This window comes from Geotrypetes seraphini, chromosome 17, assembly GCF_902459505.1.
Source record: "Geotrypetes seraphini chromosome 17, aGeoSer1.1, whole genome shotgun sequence".
Lineage (NCBI taxonomy): Eukaryota > Metazoa > Chordata > Amphibia > Gymnophiona > Dermophiidae > Geotrypetes > Geotrypetes seraphini.
Genome location: NC_047100.1, coordinates 4,812,828 through 4,835,071, shown reverse-complemented (window position 1 = coordinate 4,835,071; position 22,244 = coordinate 4,812,828). Strand labels below are relative to the sequence as shown.

Sequence of the window (22,244 nt, the reverse complement as noted above, 5' to 3'; positions counted from 1 at the left end):
TCTTGGGGAACTCCACTGCTTATTCCTAGGATAAGCAGCATAAGATCTGTTTTGCTACTTGGGATCTACGTAGGGACCTGGGTTGGCCACTGTTGGAAACGGGATACTGGGCTTGATGGACCTTCGGTATGTGTTTAGGCAGTGTTGGTAAACTGTGTGTGTTAGACTGAATTTTCAAATCTCTAAGCAATGACAGAGAAAGTGGGTGTAAAATCTACAGTTTGTTTATACCTGAGGGCAGCCTTCAAAGAAAAAGTAGATGTATGGTATTTGACATAGAAGCGTCACTAACACATGGATGCTTGCATTTAGCTGCATAACTATCCAATCTTCAATTCAATTTAGGAAATCACTTTGCGCTTGAAAATTAGGTTGTTCAGAGATGCCAAAGGTAAATCATCCTCTGGACAGATCTGCCAAATGTTATGTGTATGGAGCATAAATCTAGAAAGATTTAAATGTCAAGTTGCTTCACACATGAGTGTGCAGCAGTGGCTAAAAAAGCAAGCAAAATTATTAGAAAAAGCGTAGAGAATAAAGCAAAGAACGTCGTAATGCCTCTGCGTTGCTCCAGATTGTAAACTCATCTTTGACCGTTGTGCCCAAGTCTTGTCACCGCATCTCAAAAAATATTATTAAGAAGAAAAAGGTAGCAAGTAGGATGATCAAAATGATATAGGGGATAGAACAACTCTATTATGAGGCCAGACTAAAGAGTTTAGGGCTCTTCAGTCTGGAGATAAGATAGCCAAGGGAAACAGACAGGGAAAAATGCTTCAGTACCGGAATAAATTCACGTAAACTGTATAGAAAATTAAATAAATATATAGTGTGAAAAGTGTCTGTCTCAGGTAACCAGAGCTGGTATTGTGACATCATAATGCCTCCTTCCACCAATAAGAGCCCACCTCATCAGTGATGTCACAATGGCTTGACTGTCCTATACTTGGCTCACTTTTACTGCATCTTGATTTCTAATGTGGTGCAGTGGTTAAAGCTACAGTCTCAGCACCCTGAGATTGTGGGTTCAAATCCATGCTGCTCCTTGTGACCCTGGGCAAGTCAATTAATCCTCCCCATTACCCCAGGTACATTAGATAGATTGTGAGCCCATCGGGACAGACAGGGAAAATGCTTGAGCACCTGAATAAATTCATGTAAACTATTTCAAACTCCTCTGGGAGAACAGTATAGAAAATGTAAAAAATAAATATGAAAGATATCTATAAAATACTGGATGGAGTGGGAAAGATAAATGCAAATCAATTGTTTACTCAACTCATTGCTAAGGATGTGGTAAAAGCAAGGTTTGGACAAGTTACTGGAAAAAAAAATAAATCAATGAACAGTTATCCCTGGGATTATCCAATTGTATTTTGGGGATCCTGTCAGATACTTGTGACCTGGATTGGCCACTGTTGGAAAGGGGATACTGGGTTGGATAGAACTTTGGTTGTTCCTATGAAGCAACCAAAAATATTTGCCTTTTTTTTTTTTGCTTAGGAAAATATATAGAGAGAGTGGAGGCAAGATGAGGACAGTTTTAAAAGGAATCTGCCCAAATAGTTAAGCAGTTACCCGAGTAAACTCCCCAGGACTAAAAACTACCCGCGCACCTGCATTTCACAGCTTATGCACTTTCAGCTGGGTTGCTGCTTTTGCTCCAGGTCGTGTCAAGCTGCTAACTTGGAAGCTTTTTGAAGTGCAGCATAAGAACATAAGAATAGCCTTATTGGGTCAGACCAATGGCCCATCAAGCCCAGTAGCGCGTTCTCACGGTCCCTAATACCTAGCCAAAACCCAAGGAGTAGCAACATTCCAGAATCCCAAAGAGTAACAAAAGATTCTAGAACCCCCAAAGAGTAGCAACGTTCCGTGCTACCGATCCAGGGCAAGCGGAGGCTTCCCCCATGTCTTTCTCAATAAACAGACTAAGGACTTTTCCTCCAGGAAATTGTCCAAATCTTTCTTAAAACCAGCTACGCTATCCGCTCTTACCACAACCTCTGGCAACAGGTTGCAGAGCTTAACTATTCTCCGAGTGGGAAAAAAAAAAAAAATCTCCTATTGGTTTTAAAAGTATTTCCCTGTAACTTCGTTGAGTGTCCCCTGGTCTTTGTAATTTTTGACGGAGTGAAAAATCGATCCGCTTGTATCCGTTCTACACCACTCAGGATTTTGTAGACTTAATCACGTCTTCCCTCAGCTGTCTCTTTTCCAAGCTGAAGAGCCCTAACCTTTTTAATCTTTCCTTATACGTAAGGAGTTCATCCCCTTTATCATCTTGGCCACACCCTGTTGCCTCCTGCAGCTGGAGTGGAAGGTGAAGGCCGCAACCGCAGAGCCACATCTGTATCACCAGCCTATCTGAAACAGGTTGATCCTTTTCTTTATGACTGCAAACACCTGAACTACCTAGAGGTAGACCAGACTCTCATATTACCCACAGGAATAGGGTTACCGGACGTCTGGGTTTTTCCCGGAGATGTCCTCCTTTTCAGGACATGTCCGGGGACCGGACAGCTTTTCAAAACCCAGCACTTTGTCTGGGCTTTGAAAAGCTTCCAATGAATGCGCGGATGCAACGCGGTGATGTCACACACACACACGTGTGATGTCATCACATCGCATTCGCACACTAGTGCAACCTCGTCGCTTCGGCGCATGCCTGAAATGCCATCCTGACGCATGGGTCAAGATTTTCCTTTGGAAAAATCTGGTAACCCTACACGGGAATGATTACAGATCAGAAACGTGCAGGTGCCTCTCATCGTCTTTTATTTGTTTTTTTTAAATTTTAAAGATTTTTATTGTTTTTGAAACAAAATATACAAAACAGCATGAAGTGAATAACAAATTACACCACTACTATATACAAAATGTAACTAGAAAAAAGAAAAACATCACTAACTTGAAATGAAAAGCACAGCATCATAATAAAGAACTAGAAACCAGATATCCACGCAACAATTGTATCTCAGCCCCCAAAGCATGAAAACATGACCCCCAACTAGAGACAACCCCCTGTCGGTTCTTCAGGAAGTCATCTCAACAAATCAAAACAATACCCTCCCCCCACCCACCCCCAGCAGTAAACTTAGTTCAAAGAGTCCACTTTGTCCATAATCAGAGACCAAGTCCGGGTAGAAGAAAGATAATATCCATGTCGTTTTGCAATAGATAACTCCATTGCATCCAAAGTTTGAAGTTTCAAGGACCAATCCAATAGACTAGGTGGTTCCAATCTTTTCCAATTGGCTGGCTATCAAGCACTTGGGCTGCTGCTAAACCCCACCGGCGAAGTTTAGTTTGCCAGGAATGCAAGCATATATTATGAAGACCCAATAAACAGCCCTGGGCCGTGAAAGGAAGGAAGAGTTGCAACAATTGGGACAGAGTGCCCACCACCCTCTTCCAGAGAGGTTGCAAAATTTTACACTCCCACCAAACACTCTCATCGTCTTTTAGATGAGTTCCTTCATCCTTTCCTTGAAAACAGATGCTTTGACCACAAGTGCATAGCCACTTTCAGACTCAGTGAAGCAAGCATGTTTACCTCTTAAAACATTAAAGAATATCAAGCCTATAAACTGCTTGACCTTTCTGGGATGGGATAACCTTTGTGTGATTTTTTCCTGCGTCAGTAATGGGCTGCCATACTCTTTATGCCAGGACTGCTGTGTCTGCACTTAGAGCCTGTGGGAGGCTGTCAGGCTGAAAGTGCAGCTCTGGGACTTGGTCCTTTCACAGAGCCTAGATCATAAGCAGTGAAACCAAAGAGGAGGCTAACAAGACGGTAAATGACCTCCTATTAGAAAGGTCTTTTTCTGTGGAAACTGTTCTTTGCCTGCAGGCACTCGGAAGCAATTAACCAGCGGAGGGTCAACTTGGGCCACTCGGTGTCCCTTAAAGTCACGCTGATCACCTCCACACGAGCAGATTCTTTTTCTGTATTATGCATGAAGTTCAAAGCTCTCCTTTTTTTTTTTTTACAGGAAGTCAGATGCCAAAAGTCCAAATAACTCTTGGTAGAGATTCTGCCTGGAATTTTGATACTCTTTGGGGTTCTAGAATCTTTTTACTCTTTGGGATTCTGGAATGTTGCTACTCCTTGGGTTTTGGCTAGGTACTAGGGACCTGGATTGGCCACCGTGAGAATGGGCTACTGGGCTTGATGGACTATTGGTCTGACCCAGTAAAGCTACTCTTATATTCTTATGCTTACCCCCCATTACCATTCAATCCCCTAGCTCCCCACCCCCCACATTTTAATAAACCCATCCATAATGGCTGGCTAGTCTAATCTCATTCCTTCCAGAATGATCTTGTAAAAACACTTCTTTGCACATCACTCGTGAAAATCTTAAACAGGGAAAACAGTTATCTGAGTGACACCAGCTGCTGTTTGCCACCCCTAGAAGGCGCCTCCCTGGGTGACCGCCTGGTCTGCCTAATGGTTCTGCTGGTTCTGCACAAAGATCCAGGTCGCAGTCTACCCAGCCTTTGGCTACCAGGGACCACATGTCCCTCAGTACTTCCTGAGTACTTCACTCTCTTGCTTGTCTTGAGCCCTGCACTGGCCTGATTTCACTACCATTTGGGATGCTTGTTTCATTTGTTTTATAGCCCTGTGTGGGAGCAGTATAAAAAAAAAAAAAAATAACAGATGTAATTAACAGTAATGTAGACAGCCCGCCAAGACCTCTAATAGAAAATGCTGCATTTCAAGGCACATAAGCACAGCAAGAGAAGTGAGGCTGTTCCATCTACTCTGCACCAAACCACATCGAAAACATGTGAGAACGATGCCAAGGTTGGGCCGCATGACCCTCCTGCTCCATTTCTCCAAGTGCTGAGTCATGCTGCTGAAGCCAGGCTGATGTCCCCAGTACCTGGGACATGATTCACGTCTTTGGTGGTTCTGGGCAAGCGCCACGTGCTGTCACTGATCAGACTCCTGCTATGTGGCTTGCAAAAGCCAAAATGTTCAGCTCTATGAAAAAGCTGGAATTAAGCTACCAGAGTGAAAACACTTTTGGGATAGTGTGCCTCAGGGATGTGAATTTGTCACGGACATTTGCAGTATAGTTGATGTCTATGAAGCCTGTAATTCATGAGAGAGAAACTGCTGCTGCCCTCCTCTCCCCGTTACTTGGCCAAGAAGGTCTAGGATCTTTCCAGCTTCTCCCATCAAATAGTGGATGGAAACGGGTCCATACAATGGAAGTCTGGGCAGGGTGACTTCAGTGCAATACAATCCCAGAGAAGCATTTATAAAATACAGAATGTGCTACAAGGGATTTGGAAATTATGTGCTGGTATAAGGGAAAGATTGTACTCTAGGGCCTGGATTCAGGGCTCATAGTTCAGTGGCGAAAAAAATATCAGCATTGAATGTTATTCTCTCATAATAGACGTTTCCTTTAGAAAATAGTGCATAGGATACACACCCAATTCTGAGCTGAGGAGTTTTACCAAGTAAAACCAGGTGTAAATCCTGGAGCACAAGATCCAGAACACTCTAGAACACTGTGAACTTAAGAGAAAATCCCTGACCCGCCCACGCCCCTCTCATGGCCACGCCTTCTTTGGAGCATGTGTGTTTCCATATGGATCTGTTGTTTCTGTTTCGTTTCGGCGCCTTGAGCATCTGGTAGGACGATTTTCTGTGTCCAAAATTTGCCAGCGTTCAGCGGGATTGAAGTGAATAGGACCCTTTCGACTATCAACCCCTTAGACATTGGTTGTAATTAATTGGGCCCTCTTTTACACTAATGCATCCATAGGATAACATGCATGCATTAAGCACGTGATTAGCATGTGCTAAAAAGCATAGCGCACTTTTGTAAAAGAGGGGGTTGGAAAAGATAGATCTAAACTCTAGCCGAGGGAGGTCTTACGTGAACAGGACCAGAGGTTGTGGTAAGAGCGGACAGCGTAGCTGGTTTTAAGAAAGGCTTGGACAATTTCCTGGAGGAAAAGTCCACAGTCTGTTATTGAGAAGGACATGGGGGAAGCCACTGCTTGCCCTGGATCAGTAGCATGGAATGTTGCTACTATTTGGGGTTCTGGACTCTTGCTAATTTTCGAGATTCTGCCTGGATTGTTGCTACTCCTTGGGTTTTGGCCAGGTACTAGAGAACTGGACTGGCCACCATGAGAATGGACTACTGGGCTTGATGGACCTTTGGTCTGACCCCGTAAGGCTATTCTTATGTTCTTTAATGCCATCTACAGAATCCCTCCATAGGCGTCAATATTCAAAGCAGTTAAATTGCCTGTATGCAGCTATCTGTTGGAGTTCAGTGGCATGAGACTGGACATTGCTGCTAAATATCGGGATTAACCGCCTAAACCGAAAGTAGTTGTTCAGTGGGCAGTCCAGGGAAGGACTTTGGATGGAATCAGCAGGGGGAGGTCAAAGGGCGGAGTCAGCACATAACTAGTTACATTAGTTGGCCAAATAAGCCTGCATAAATAGCAGTCCAATCTGGAATATTGGCAGTCAAGCAGTTAAGTGCCAGCTGGCCACATGTATCTGGATAATCAATGCCAGTGCTGAGACATGGCGGTGAAAAAAAAATCACAGATCTTTGCAGGCTGAATATTTACTCCTGTGCTATTTGCTTGTGTTTTTTTTACATTTTGCCTAATGGTTGCACTGGTGCAATCGGACCATGTAAGCCCGTATTACAAAAACTACACTGGCTGTCTGTGGAAGCAAAGGGTCATTTTTAAGTTTGCTTGCCTTTGCTTCAAAACCATGACAGGTTCATCCCCAAACTATCTGTCTCATCAATTCGAATTCCCTACTTTGTTCGCTTTTCCATCCCTAAAGGGCTTCGCCTACAAGAGATACCTCAATCGAACATTATCATTCCAAGCAGGCAAATGGAACAAATGTTTAACCAACTTCATCTCAAACGCACTTTCGTACCAAACGTTTAGGAAGTCAATCAAAACTCATCTCTTTGACAAATTTCTGTGACCCCACTTCAGCCTTGATGTACTTCCAAAACACTTCCAGATAAACTTGACTAAGCTTAACATGCTAATGTAATTTCAAAAGTTCTCTGTAATGTCGCTGTCTGTAGACAGTCTCTTCCCCTGTAACTGCTTTGAGCTACGGTCATCAGATAGTTTGAAACTGAAAATTCCGTCTTTAGTTGCTGTGCGACTTACAGGGAACCATAAATCTGTATTTTCCGCGCAGGGCCCGGCGTTGTGGAACGGTTTGCCGTTGTCATTTCGCCAATCGAATATTTTGTTACAGGTTAGAAGGGCGGTGAAAACTGTACTGTTTGAGCGCTTTTTGGAAACTAGTTTTGCAGCAGTGTGATTCAGAGCATTTTTTGCTTTTTTTTTTTTTTTTTTGCATTTATCAGCTGTTATTGAATTTGTTTTTATCCTTGATTTTGTGATTGTTTGCTTTTAATAATGACGTATGCTTTTATTATTGACTTTGTGATTTTATGTTTGTATTTTAAACATGATTTTGTATGCGATTCTGTTATCTGCCTAGATTTGATAGGTGGGTTAGAAATATTTTTAAATAACTAACTAAATAAATGGTAACCTTGGAAGACTTTCCACCCTGTCCATTTCATTTAGCTTTGGCCACACCCTGTCTCCGGACAGAGCTGCCCTGATGCAGTCCTTGATCCCCAAAGGGAGACTTTTCTGGCTCTCTCACCTGAACACCTGTGTGGCTGTTTTGTCCTGTTCTCCATGAAGAATTCCTCTTACAGGTAAGTATCCTCCCTCCCTCCACCATTCTGCCTTTCTTTCTCTTGCAATACTTCAGTTAAGAGCTTTTCAAACCAAACACCGCAGTTCTCTCTTCAGCTTGTCAGAACAATACAATAACTCTTTACGAAACCTTTTCTTCAAAAGCTATTTCGAGCAGACAATATTTTATCACTCTATACACAGGATTAATTTAGTTCACAAACTTCCTTTCTTTTCCATGGTCTTTTTCCTCTAAGATATACAAAAACAACACACGGTTTAATTTAACCCACATACTTTATTCTCTCAAATGCTGTGTGCAGTTCTGGTCGCCGTATCTCAAAAAAAATATAGTGGAATCAGAAAAGGAGAGTGACAAAAATGATAAAAGGGATGAGACGACTTCCCTATGCGGAAAGGCTAAAGCGACCAGGGCTCTTCAGCTTAGGGTGATATGGTAGAGGTCTATAAAATACTGAGTGGAGTGGAAAGGGTAGATGTGAAACACTCATGCCATTGTACAGATCCATGGTGAGACCTCATCTGGAATATTGTGTACAATTCTGGAGGCCACATTACCAAAAAGATGTGCTGAGAGTTGAGTCAGTTCAACGAATGGCCACCAGGATGGTCTCGGGGCTCAGGGATCTCCCGTATTAGGAAAGGCTGAATAAATTGCAGCTGTACTCACTCGAGGAACGTAGAGAGAGAGAGGAGACATGATTGAGACGTTTAAATATATCATGGGCCGTATCAAGGTGGAAGATTATATCTTCTTTCTTAAAGGACCCTCGGCCACAAGAGGACATCCACTAAAAATCAGGGGTGGGAAATTTCATGGCGACACCAGGAAGTATTTCTTCACCGAAAGGGTGGTTGATCATTGGAATGAACTTCCACTGCAGGTGATTGAGGCCAGCAGCGTGCCAGATTTTAAAAGTAAATGGGACACGCATGTGGGATCTCTAGGGGGGTAAAGTCGAGGGGGGTGGGTCATTAGAGTGGGCAGACTTGATGGGCTATGGCCCTTTTCTGCCGTCATTTTCTATGTTTATAACTTATAGCAGGTAGGAACCACGGCCGAGTCTTGTAACCTGGGTTTTTCCTTCCCTTACTGCAGTTTTGTTTTTGTGGAGCTTCCCCTGTCCCCAAGCCTTTCACTTCTTTCTCTGAACGTAGCCTATGCTGTGAAAATCTAGGCAGTGTCTTGCTTTATGCATCACTATCCACAAAAATGACAGGACGCAAAAAAAACCAAAACAAGTTCTTTCCCTGTGATGACTTCCCATGATAATGCATGAAACAGTTACCAGGTGAAAGATGAAGAAAGCAAAGGCACAATCATTCATTTCATTTGCTAAACGGGAAAAAAAGATGACATGTGTAGTCACAGAAGATGGGTATACAAAGATCTATGACCAGGAGGGAACAGTTTTACATGGTTTCTTAGAGCCTCATTTGATTTCTGCCTCTGGCCTTTTAGTGTTTCAGCGGCTGCCAATGTTAGTGGAAGCAGGTCTGCTTTTTTTGCATCACTCTCCTTGACTATTAACTACGTGGATGGCATTTGGAGGGGGTCTACTTCATTTGGCGAATCTCCCTTTTCTCTGGTCACACTGCGGTTGGCTTCAGCTGGCTTGGGGAGATGTGGAGAATAGAAACAAGGTGGTATGCTCATTTGGAGCTCAGCTTTTGAGGAAAGGGAGAATGGTAAAAAGAATGTTTATGGCTGGGATGTTCTGGCACTTTTCAACTTGAATCCTGCTGAAAAATGGCTTCACACTAATCAGATGAGGGTAGAAGCCAGAGGGCCCTGCTTCACTTTATTTGCTGACTTTTTGGGCCTAATTAATTTGTGGGTTTTATTAAGGCTCTGTTCAGATGGACAGATCAGATGACACGGCACAGTTTTCTCTCACATGACTTGAAAACTGCTCAAAAGCAATTGTGAGGAGTGCCTTGGTTTCTAAACAAAACTGAACAAGCTTAAGTCTGTCTTGTGATTAACTAGAGCTTCTTTAGGGCACACTAAACTGTTGCCTGGTACTTCCTCAAGCAAAGGAGCTCAGTTTTCACAATGTTTATACCAACAAGAAAATATCATTCAGAGAGGGAACTACTGGTTTCACTATGTGCTGTTCCTAGTCTACTTATGGGTACCACACAGTGCCTGGCATCTGCCCCTTCCCACACTGGCCCGCAAAGGGGATCTAGCTTAAATCAAAAGCTTCCATAATGAAGTAGTATTCACCTTTATCTTTTCCTCCATAATTTCCTTGAAGCTCATGAAGAGCTCTGGATACAGAAATAAATTCCCCCGAGTGCACCGTTTTTTTTTAATCCAGTCGACGGGAATGCAAATTATGTAGGTCACCAGAAATCAGATACATAAGGAAATTTGCTTCAGACATAAATGAAAATAAGAACATAACAAGATGCTTACAGAGTAAAGATACTGGACATTCACAGTGAATTATAATTCATTAGTTAAAAAATTTACCAAACAAGTATGTTTTAACAATTTTCTAAATGCTAGATAGGTGTTGGAACTTAATATAAAATTTACCAAAATGTTTATCACATATACCAGAAATCCACACGATACAGGGAAACAAAGATTGAACCGCCAATGTCTAAATAAATATCATTGACTATATAAGGCAAAAACGAAAGACGTGGCTGTAATATCTCTCACTATCAAGTGGAGCAAGCTTCATCCAAGGCAAGGCAAATCATAGGTTGCATACGCAGGAGTTTTATCAGCCATAAGCCTGAAGTCATTATGCCATTGTATAGATCCATGGTGAGGCCCCACCTGGAATACTGTGTGCAATTCTGGAGGCCGCATTACCGTAAGGATGTGCTGAGACTGGAGTCGGTCCAGAGAATGGCCACCCGGATGGTCTCGGGACTCAAGGATCTCCCGTACGAGGAACGGCTGGATAAGTTGCAGCTGTACTCACTCGAGGAACGCAGAGAGAGGGGTGACATGATCGAGACATTAAAGTATCTCACGGGCCGCATCGAGGTGGAAGAAGATATCTTCTTTTTCAAGGGTCCCGCGGCAACAAGGGGGCATCCGTGGAAAATCAGGGGTGGGAAACTGCACGGGGACACCAGGAATTATTTTTCATTGAAAGGGTGGTTGATCGCTGGAATAGACTTCCACTTTAAGTTATTGAGGCCAGCAGCGTGCCTGATTTTAAGGCCAAATGGGATAGACACGTGGGATCTATTCACAGAGAAAGGTAGGGGAGGGTCATTGGGGTGGGCAGACTAGATGGGCCGTGGCCCTTATCTACCGTCTATTTCTATGTTTCTATCATTTATACATATTCACCAGCATATCCACAAACAGTGCTCAAAGTAGGAATTAGTTTATCAGACCAAACGCCAGAAATTGCCATACGCTTAAAAGGCTGAAATTCACTCTTCAATCATCGCAACTGTTTGAGTTTACAAATAGCATTTAAAAGTACAAAAAAAGATCCACTTATATGAGCAAAAGATGCTGTTGTACAATCAAATACAATGGTGTCTTTAGGTTGCAGTTGAAAGGCTGGAAGGGGTGAGATGGACAGACATCTTTATATTTTATTATACAACAGCGTTTTTGCTTTATCCCATATACCGGCATGATAAGATAGGATTCTGCCCAAAAATTGTTTGTAAATACATCCCTTAATAGATGGAAAGTCATGCACTCTTGCATAGAAAAATGTCAGGGAAGTGCTGTAAAGTTATCAGACCAAAAGCTCAACTACCACAATCAAATTAGCTCACTGGTAAGAACTTGTTTCTACAGGGTAAGATTAATTAGATCACTGTCTGCGTTTCTCGATAAATCATCACTAAACATCTTAATACATTCCCTAGTCACTTCTAAAATTGACTATTGAAACGCCCTATACAAAGGGACTGCCTTAAAAGAAATACGTAGACTACAAATTCTCCAAAACACCGCAATAAAAATTGTCATGAAAAGAAAAAAAAATTTGATCATGTAACCCCACTTGTTAAAAGAAAATCATTGGCTACCGGCAAACCATAGAATTACTTACAAAATAGCCTTACTCACACATAAAATATTAGTAAATAAAGCTCCAGCCTTTTTAGAAAGATTTCTAATTCCATACACCCCTGTAAAATCTCTAAGATCAGAAGAAAAATCTCTGTTAGTAATTCCCTCATTAAAAATCGTCTATTCAAGGAGGGATATGATCTTTTCTGTTACAGCTCCTCAAATTTGGAACTTGCTTCCTTTCAACATAAGAGAAGAAAAATTACTTAAGAAGTTCAAAGGCTTACTAAAAAGTTGGCTGTTTAAGGACCCAATTAAAATCACATGACTTCACTCTGGAATATATCTGGACAAGGAACACTGTTAAGTAGAAATTAAGTGGGTAACGTTCCCTAACTTTTTGTCTCTTTACCCATCCTTTTTCATTTACAATGGTACCTTGGATTACGAGCATAATCCGTTCCAGGAGCATGCTCGTAATCCAAAATGCTCATTTATCAAAGCGAGTTTCCCCATAGGAAATAATGGAAACTCGCTTTGATACGTCCACCCCCGATAATCAGCATTGCTCCCCCCCGCTCGCAAAAGCCCCCTCGCTTCAACCGGCACCCCCCCGTGCGAACTAGCCCCCCCGCCCGAACAACTTAAACTTACCCCCCTCCCCGTCTGGCACCGGCACGCAGGCGCAGATCATGCTGGTGCCTAGAAGATCTTCCGGTCTGCCTTGAGCTTGCATCTGCGCATGCGTAAGGACTTCTAATTCTCCCTCTTGCCGAGATAACACTTTTCAGCTACAGTGGCAAACTAATGCTCAGAATTTAGGAAGTTGGTTGCTTGGGCTGAGAACTTCTCAACACCCCCTTGTATGTAATAAAAGTGAGCCAAGTATAGGACAATCAAGCCATTCATCACTGAGCTTAGCCCTTATTGGTGGAATGAGGCATTGTGACATCACTGAGCTTGGCCCTTATTGGTGGAATGAGGCATTGTGACATCACTGAGCTTGGCCCTTATTGGTGGAATGAGGCATTGTGACATCACTGAGCTTGGCCCTTATTGGTGGAGTGAGGCATTGTGACACCACAATCTCGGCTCTGGTTACGAGACACTGAAACTCTTCACACTACCAGGGAGTCCTGCAAAGTTCTCGGCCTAGCCAAGAAGAGAATGACGTGGATATGTTTCAATCAATGATCTGAAAAGAATTTAGGAAGTTGATTGGGCTGAGAACTTTTCAGCACCCTCTTTTACTGACTTCTTAAATTCTGAGTGTGTGTGTGTGGGAAGGGGGGGGGGGGTGGCATTATGTTACAATTTGAAATTGATCAGGTGAAAAGTAATAGTGGAACAACAGTTTCCTTTCGTAATGCCCTCTTGTGGATATTATTGTTCAGGTGAGAAAGCAGATGTTATATTAAAACATATATTTGAAAGTACAGTATCTTGAACATACTCGTACTAGACAGAAAGACACATCATTACATAGTAGGAATGTGCAAACCAAAAGATTTGTGGTTCATTTTTAGGTTTTTCTAGATTTTTTATTTTCAATTTGTTTCACCCATTTTTTTTCGTAACTTTTTTTCTGGGCACATTGGAACTTAATGCCGTGCAAATTGATCGTATACTCATTAATCTACAAATTAGCACATGTGCAATTGATTTTGCATGGAAGAAGATTTTTAAGTTGCTCCTAAGTGACTGACTGGTTGAGTAGGAGGCAACAAAGGTTAGTAAGAGCGGATAGCGTAGCTGGTTTTAAGAAAGGTTTGGATAATTTACTGGAGGAAATCACTGGGAGCCAGTGAAGATTGGATAGGAGTGGGGAGACATGGTCAGATTTGCATTTTTCAAAGATCAACTTGGCTGCAGTATTCTGGATAAACCTGGAGTCTTTGAAGACTTTTTTTTGTTAGGCATAAGTAAATGGCATTGCAGTAGGCAAGTTTGGAGAGGATGATGGATTGGCCGAGGACGGCGAAATGTTTTTGGCGAAAGTAGGATCTTACTTTCCTCAGCATGTGGAGGCTGAAAAAGCATGATTTTGCCAAGGAGTTGAGGTGGTCGTTGAGGGAGAGAGAAGAATCAATAGTGATGCCAAGGACCTTGCTTGAGAACTCAAGGTGCAGAGCAGCGCCTGTGGGTAGTGTGAAGATGGTGGGCAGGTGTTCTAACTTTGGGCCGAGCCAGAGTAATTTTGTTTTTGATTCATTTAGTTTCATTTGTACCGAGAGGGACCAGGAGTGGAGTCTCATTATGCAAGATGTAATGTCCACCGAGGTGCCCCCAATGTTACACAAAACCCAAAACATTCAAGGCACGATTCTCAGCGTCTGTAGGAGAAACAGGACCCCTGAGGAAAGCTCACATTGCCGAAACACAAAATTCAGTGCCTGCTTTCATATTCTGAAATAAAGTTTATTGCATTCTTAACTCCTGTGTCCAAGGATTGGCTCCGCATGGTGTGCTTTGTGGAGGGCTCTGATTCTGTTGTGGAAGCCTGGTCTGTTGCCTCTTTGTTTGGGATCACTTCTCTACAGTGGCCCCTTTCAGTGGATTGTGTATGTTAACAAAGGTTAAATGCTTGCTGTGAATTTTATGATGAAGTTGTTTCTCTTAGTTTTATTTTATCACTTTATGTATATTTTTATTATTACATAGAAACATAGAGTATGACGGCAGATAAGGGCTGGAAGCCAACAATTCTGCCCACTCAAGACTAGTCCCCCTACCTGGGGTATCCATTTTTTTTTTTTAAAGCATAACGCTGTGGTACCCCTACCTGTTTGTCCCATCGATTCTTGAAGTCGATCACGCTACTGGCCTCGACCACCTGGCATGGAAGACCATTCCATTGATCAATCAACCCGCTCGGTGAAGAAGTATTTCCTGGTGTCTCCATGAAATCTTCCCCCCATGAGTTTCAGCGGGTGCCCTCTTGTCGCTGTGGGACCCTTTAGAAAAAAGATTTCTTCCTCCACTTCAGTTCGTCCAGAGTGGCAGTGCAGGCTATGAAAATGTGAATGTTAATTCTAAACAAATGCAGGGTTATGCGCTAACTGCAAGATGAATTACATGCCGATAACCACCCATAATACGCAGGTAGTGCGTGCCGTCATGTGAGGGAGATAACCGTGACCGCAGCCACTTGCTAGAATGGGCATTAATTCAAATGGAGGGGCATAATAATAATTAAAAAAAACTGTCTTAAGTTTATTTTGGGCCTAGGACGCTAGTCGCCCAAACTCAACAGTGTGTAAAGTCCATTCTTGAAAAATACGTCCAGAATATATATTTTTTAAATCGCCTACTTCTACGTTCAGCTGTTTGATCATCCAGACTAGAGAATGACACGGTGACAAAATTCATCACCGTTTCCGTCCCCACGGATAACCACGGGAAATAATCCCATGTCATTTTCTAGTGTCTATTTCAACCTTGGCCCTTCTACCCCAGCATTCTTCAAAGCAAAGCTTGCGGGTCAGTGGTTGTGGCCATTCATACTCTGATTCTTATGGGAGCCAAGGATAATGAAGCCATTGTGACATCACTGATGTGATTGGCTCTTAGGCACTGGTGGAATGAGGCATTATGACATCACAATTTCTGCTCTGGATACCAGAGACTGTCATTCTGTAGTGTCTGTTTCAGCCTCAGTCCTTCTACCCCAGCATTCTTCAAAGCAAAGCTTGCGGGTCAGTGGTTGTGTCCAATTATACTCTGATTCTTTCCTCTCTCCTTAAAGAATGACATGAAGATGGTTTCCTGCGGTTATCCGCGGGGACGGGAACGGTGATGAATTTTGTCACCGTGTCATTCTCTAATCCAGACCACCAAGTCGTCCATCTTTATACCGCATTCTTGCCTCAAAAATTATCCAAGTCCCAAACGCCTAGAACAAGACCTTTTGAATGTGGGAGGGGCCAGCAATGTGATGGACTGGCCACCCAGACTTGGCAACAGAGTAGTGGGGCACCTTAAAGGGCACTGCTGTGAACTTCATAAAAAGGGTGCTTGCTACATAAACATCTCATTGCAACTCCCTAGCAGGTCATGGTGAAACCACCCCCCAACCTACTATGCCCACTTGTCTACAACCTCAATACCCTTATGGCTTCAGGTGCAGCAGTAAAGTAGGGGTTGTTGGTTTGTTTTTTGGTGGACTCGCATTTTTCATCATGAATGCAGTGGTTAGAGTGGCTTATGGGCCTGGGTCCTTCCCTCTATGGTTAACTTGACCATCCCCCAGACTACTTAAGCCACCTCTGTGCAGCTCTACTAGACTTTTCCTATGCCAAATGTTCTGGAAGCAGGTATGTATGTTTTTATTCTGATTTTTATGGTGGTGTGTGTGTGTGTGTGGGGGGGGGGGTGCCATTGATCACTGGGTGAGTGTGTGGGGGTCTCTCCTTTGTGTCTGCAGTGGTTATGTGATCACTAGGATACCTTCTGGGCACTTAGACCTGTTTTTAGATGGCCTAAGTCACAATGTATAAGTTCCGTCCAGGCAGCCTTGTAAAACTTTTGGTTATCCCTGCAGTACGACAGTCTAGGACAGAGGTAGGCAATTCCAGTCCTCAAGAGCCGGTGCCAGGTCAGATTTTCAGGATCTGCACAGTGAATATGTATGAGATGGATTTGCATGCAGTGCGTCCTTGAGATACAAATCTATCTCATGCATATTTATTGTGGATATCCTGAAAACCTGACCTGGCTCCGGCTCTCGAGGACCAGAATTGCCTACCCCTGGTCTAGGACAATACCAGGTGGACTTTAGTTTATGGCTCAGAAATATCAAAGAAGAGACAAGTTAATTTAATAATGTACTTTTTAATGGGTATAACTTATGAACAGAGTGGATGGACCATTCAGGCCTTTATCTGCCGTCATGTTATCTTTGTTTCAAATGAAGTGATCTTCGGGCCTCTCCTTATTTGTGAATTTGATTCCAAAAGAAATGCTCTTTTTCATCAACAAATGCTATCTCGTATTTTTACTTAAAAACTGATGGAAGGAAACTATTGTGATGCCTACGGAGGCTGATTACTGCTCTCATTCTCTGTTGGTGGAAGTTGAACCTATCAACTTCTGCACACTTCCGGGTGCTCTCCAGTTGTGGACTGCTGTTTGCCCGCCGTGCCTCAGGATAGTTTGCAAGATCTAGATCAGGGGTGTCAAAGTCCCTCCTCGAGGGGTTTTCAGGATTTCCCCAATGAATATGCATGAGCTCTATTTGCATGCACTGCTTTCATTGTATGCTAATCAAGCGAAGGTTAGTGAATTTAACCCCATGTATACTACTGTTAATTCCGAGTTTATCCCCTTCCCCTAATTACCAATTTAACGGCCTTTATCCTTTGCTCCCCCCTACGTGACAGCCAAAGTACATCAATGGCGAAAAGTGGTGCTATGATTCTGTATTAATATAAAAGTAATATAAGAATTAAAAAAGTCACTAAATTCTCTACCATATAAGATTGTAAATGATATGTGACCTCGGTTGCTCTGTCTCATTTTCCTTGTCCTCCTATTCAGCCATGGCTGCTGTTATTGGGAGCAAGCAGGGCTTGTATTGAAGGTGGAGGAGCGAGGAAACTTCATGCAAGGGCCGTCAGATGTCAGAGTCAACTTGGGTTTGGAAGACTCGGCTGCGGCGGGGGCGGCGCTGGCGGACGCTCGACGCCCTTGGAAGAGGAGGAGGCGCGCGGGCCCCGCCCCTTCCCTCGCGGGCGCCAGCTGCAGGTGAGAGGCCGAGCCGCGCGCCGCCTCGCGCTCGCTGGGGGGAGCCAGAGCGAGGCTGGAGTTGCCCTGGGAAGCCTGCGCCGCATTCCATCCCATTCATGCTGAGCGGCGGCTACGGTGGAGCGCGGGAGGGCGAGCCCGGAGTTCGGGGCGCCGGAGGATGGCGCGCGCGCCCGCTTCTCGCCGTAAGTAGCCGGGGGCTGTGGCGGTGGCGGCCGGGCACTTTTCTTGCAATTGGGCATCGTTGCTTTTCCCTTGCAGCCAAGCACAAAGTAGGAAGGCGAGGAAATTGTATGGTGGGGGGGCTTTAAATGCGACAAAATCGAGGAGGATGCAATGATCCGGACCCAGGCGAAGAGGAAAGGCTGCAGAGTCTCGACTGAAAACGTGCAGCCTGCCCTGGGAGTGAAAGAGGGCAAACTCTGAGGCAAGGGCTCTGGATGGGTGGAGGGATCCTGGGCTTCTTCCCCACCCTTTGTTACTAGCCTGCAGTGCGTAGCCTTTTATGGCTCTTCTTCCAGAGAGGATGCTTCAGTATTCTGCTCATCTCTTTTATAGGGGAAAATGGATGGAGGTGCTTTGCTTTCCACTTCGCATTGCTCCTTCTGGCCTTTAAAACATGAGATATGGGGAGGCTGGAGAAGCGGGTGGTCGCTCTGCCCCTCACCCCGTTAGCTATTTGCTTTTGATATAAAAGAATCTCCCTGGGGGGGGGGGGGGGGGGGCTGCCAATGCGTTTACAAACTGCTTTAGTTTTGATGCAGTGGCTACTTCTCCTGCCGAGCCTTAAAACCGCTTTCGAGGACCATCTGGAGTTGAACAACTTTGTGACTGCGTCTCTCTTCTCTCTGCTTTCCCTTGCTATTATTTTGGGGTATATTGTAATGCCAGTCCGTGTGTAGGTGAAGCTGAGATGCAAAGTGTCAGTATTTCGATTTGTTTTAATTGCATATAAGGAGCCTTGCAGGAAGCCAACCACACAAAGACGAAGGTGCAAAAAGGAGGAATGCAAATGATTTATGAAAATAATGCCATTTTCTTCCCCTTCCACTATCACTATAGTAGCGAGGTGTTTCTTTTTGGAGGGGGAGGCGACTCGTGGGTGACAGACTGGGTTCTTTCTCCCTCTCCCACCCAGTTTGGCAGCATGCACAGGCATGTAAGGGATTTTTTTGTATGCAGCGTGGCCATTGGCACACATGTGCGGTTACATACTTAAATGCACATTCGTTCTGATAAAGAAGGCGGCTCAGCCTGGAGATGGTGGATTTCTACAGACCCCTCCCCCTAGTCTCTTTCTCTGCTAGCATTACATGTATGTGTGTGTGAATGGACTGGTTAATAAGGGGAAGAAGTGCTGCTTGCATGTTCCTCTGTAAGTGCATTCTGATGCACACTGTACATGCCTCGGGAAGGCAGCAGGGTGGGTGAATGTATTGGGGGTGGGGAAGGGGTAGGAGAGCTGGTCATGACCCATAGCCTAAGCCTAATTGGAAAGCAAAACTTTCTGCATGCTGGTAGCAATCCGCCTGGTTTTGTCTCATGAAAGAGATGGGCTGCAAGACGTTGAATGTTCCCTAGAAGGCTCAGCTGCACCGGTTAGATGGATGTGGGGAAAATGCCAACATGCCAGGGAATAGCAAGCAGAAGCTGCCTGGGCTGGCATTAGAGTGGTATTTCCCCCAGGAGGTTCTTTCCCTTGAAAAGTTCCTCCTGCAGGATCGTGGGCTGTGATTCCGTCTATCCCTCATCGTAGCCGCTGATCCTGCCTGGCCCCACTCTCCAGCTTCACTGGTGGGTTGGCCCAGGCCAGGCAGATTCAGCTGCAAGCATCCACCAGCCAGAGCACAGTCTGCATAATTAATTTTGCAGTTGAAAACCAAACAAACAAAATGCTCCTTATTCGATTCTGTTTTTATGTAGTCCCTACTGAGATGTTAACGTTTAAACGGGTTGAGAGCTCCCCTGTTCTGCCATTCCTTACCGGGGGTGGTGGGGGGGGGGGGGCAAAGCTCTTTATTACACCCTCACTCCCCCCAGTGGGAATCTTGGCAGACAGTATGGCTATAACAGGGAGATTTTGAGAAAGTCTTACAGTATAAGCCCTTTTAAAATCTATTTTATAAAAAGTGTGCATTTTTTTAATGACAAACTGATAATAGAGCAGGAAACTGGAAATTGGGGAAGCTGATATTTGGGAAAAGTCTAGATGGTTCTTTTGCTTTCCTGGCAATGAGGATTTCTGAGATGTGAAGACTGGGGTGTGAGTACAGATAGTCACATGTTTCACATTTTAAGAAGGGACTTTTGGCCTTACATCTTTGCAAAATTCTTATGATGATCCAAGAGAAAGTGTGGGAACCTGCAGAGCCAAATTTTTTTCTTTTTTTTAATACCAGTACTGATAGAATTCTGTCAATGGTTCCCAAGTGTCACATGTCTGTATTTTCCTTTTTGCCTTTCTCTGTCCTAATTCTAATTTGCAAATCAATTAAGTACGTAGTTTTATGATATATGTTTAGAGGCAGTTAATATGATGAGCCGGAAATCCAGGAACTTGGGAAAGGTGTTGCTTTGTGGGCTCTCCGTGGCTTTTCTTCACCAACCAGAGACCTTACCTAATAGAACCAGGTCTCATGGATTCCTGCTTATAAGGTTTCTCACTCTTTATGGTCAATTGGGAGCTGAAACTTTGAGGATTACAAATGGGAATTGTGCCTTTATCAGGTCCTCACCTGTTTCTACCTTGCATTGATGACATGAAAGATCAATTTTAAAATTTTAGCAGGAATAATCTGTTCTCCCCCCCCCCCCCCTTTGAAGAAATAGCCTTGAAATGAAGCTGGAAATGTAATTGCATCTTGCTTCGAAATCTGAAGCTCTTGACCAGGTCTTCTCGGAGCGGTGCCCTGGGCTCACTGCACCGCTCTTCGGTTCCAAGACATTGAGTATAATGTGTTACCTACAAGGCTTAGAGGAGGCAGGAGCTGCTGGGGCATTGAGGAAGGGGGCTATGAACAGGTTGACTTAGGAGCTGAGGCGTAAGCAGGTAACCGCATCTGTAAATCTGCAGTGCCCAACTTTTCACTCCTCTTTGCTATAATGGCTCAGAAATCCAGAGCGTCCGTCCGTCGTTGTAGGTGTAATGATACTTATTTGTTCTTTCAAATATGTTTGCCCGGTATCTGATTAATGTCTTGTGCTAGTAGCAGTGAAAACAGGGCAAATAAAATTGTGCTCTGATAGACTTTGGCAAAGTCAACATCAGTGAATGCCTGGGGAAAAAAGGTGCCGGTGTTTGTTTCTTTGAAACAATGGATCTTTTGTTTGAAATGCGTTTAGAAGATTAGATCGTACCTTTTGTACTCTTCTGGAATTTCTAGTGTTGCCTAATGCCAGAATATTACAGGGAAATCATTATATTCTCTAGTAAAAATCTATATGTTTGCATGGCTGCTTGAATTTATTCAGTGTTGGTTGAAATAAATCGCTGGTTACCAAGTTTCTTCTACAAAGGCACCAGAGAACCTTAGCTTTGAGTGTATTCCAAGCTGGCCAAGGATCTGTTTAGTGTGGATTCCTATCGCCGTTTCTCCAGATTGTTGGATTGTCTTCAGACTATGAATAGACTCTGTGCCCGACTGTTCTCTTAAGAAACCATTGGTTTGCAAAAGAACTTCTCTCAAACAGAACACAACGGTCAGCATCGGGTGTCAGGGGGATGGGAAACCAAACTGCCAGAGGCCTTTTATTGTTTGTTTTTTTTTGCCCCAGAGGTTAAGAAAAGGGTTGGGAATTTACCTCCAGAGTGAATGATATGACAAACTACTAAAAAAAAAAAAAAATCAACCCCAGAGCATTTTGCCTGCTGCCAGTGGTTTGCTCAGGACTGGCAGAAAAATGAGCTGCAGACGTGTAAAATTGGGCATCCTATAATGTTGCAAAGGGGTGAAAAATGTCAGCTTCAAGCAAAACCTTTTAGGAGCTGAAGTAAAAATTATTTGTAACCTTGAAATGGATTTTTTTTTTTTGGGGGGGGGGGTTTTGCCGCTTTTGGGGTCCTTTAAGAATTGCATTAGGCCCTAACGCAGCTACCTTGGGATGCGGTAACTTCAGAACGTGCGCGCACTAACTGCATGTTAACCCTTTCAGGACCAAGGGACATATTTGTCCCATAACTTTAAAATCCTATAAATTTTGATTGGGATAGTCTACAGTTCTAAATTTGATATGTACGGATTCCATAGGATACTGCCTTTATGTAAACAAACTGGTTCCGACATTCATTCATTAGCGTCGTTGCCAGATTGACGAGAAGATTCACTTGCCACACTGTCCATAAGCCAGAAGTGTGATTTTTTTTTTTTAAAAAATAATGATATTTCACAAAAAAAATCAATTTTTTTGGCATCTGCAAGCCCTTTTTGCCATAAAAATGTCGTCAAAACCACAAAAATTGGCCTACGATCCTTATGGTCCTGAAAGGGTTAAATATGTTTTTATTTTTTTGTGGTGCGTCTCGTGGGCAGAGGCGTTCTTGTGCTGACCAGTTAGCGCGCTTAGAGCCCCTTTTACAAAGCCGCAGTAGCAAGCCCCAGCATGGCAAATGCAACACAGCCCATAGGAACCAAATAGGCCGCGTCGCATTTGGCACGCGGGAATTGCTACCGTGGTTGGTATAGGGATACCATGTCAACTATTACCTCCTACAAAATGGGTGATGGTGAGGGGATAACTTCTAAAAATGTTTAGG

At 43.7% G+C, this 22,244-nt stretch overlaps 1 protein-coding gene across 5 annotated transcripts in view; it reads left to right on the top strand.

Moving 5' to 3' along the window:
- PLXNA1 (plexin A1) overlaps positions 1-22,244 on the top strand; it is a 529,295-nt gene that overhangs the window by 62,395 nt on the left and 444,656 nt on the right. For 2 of the 5 annotated variants that reach the window (XM_033926179.1, XM_033926176.1), the window contains exon 1: positions 17,512-17,676. The exons of 2 other annotated variants lie outside the window; for them this stretch is intronic. The gene's annotated coding sequence lies outside the window, so the exon portion shown is untranslated. Of the gene's footprint in view, positions 1-17,505; positions 17,677-22,244 lie in introns of those variants that run through there. One more of the 5 variants, XM_033926180.1, reaches the window with a different exon arrangement.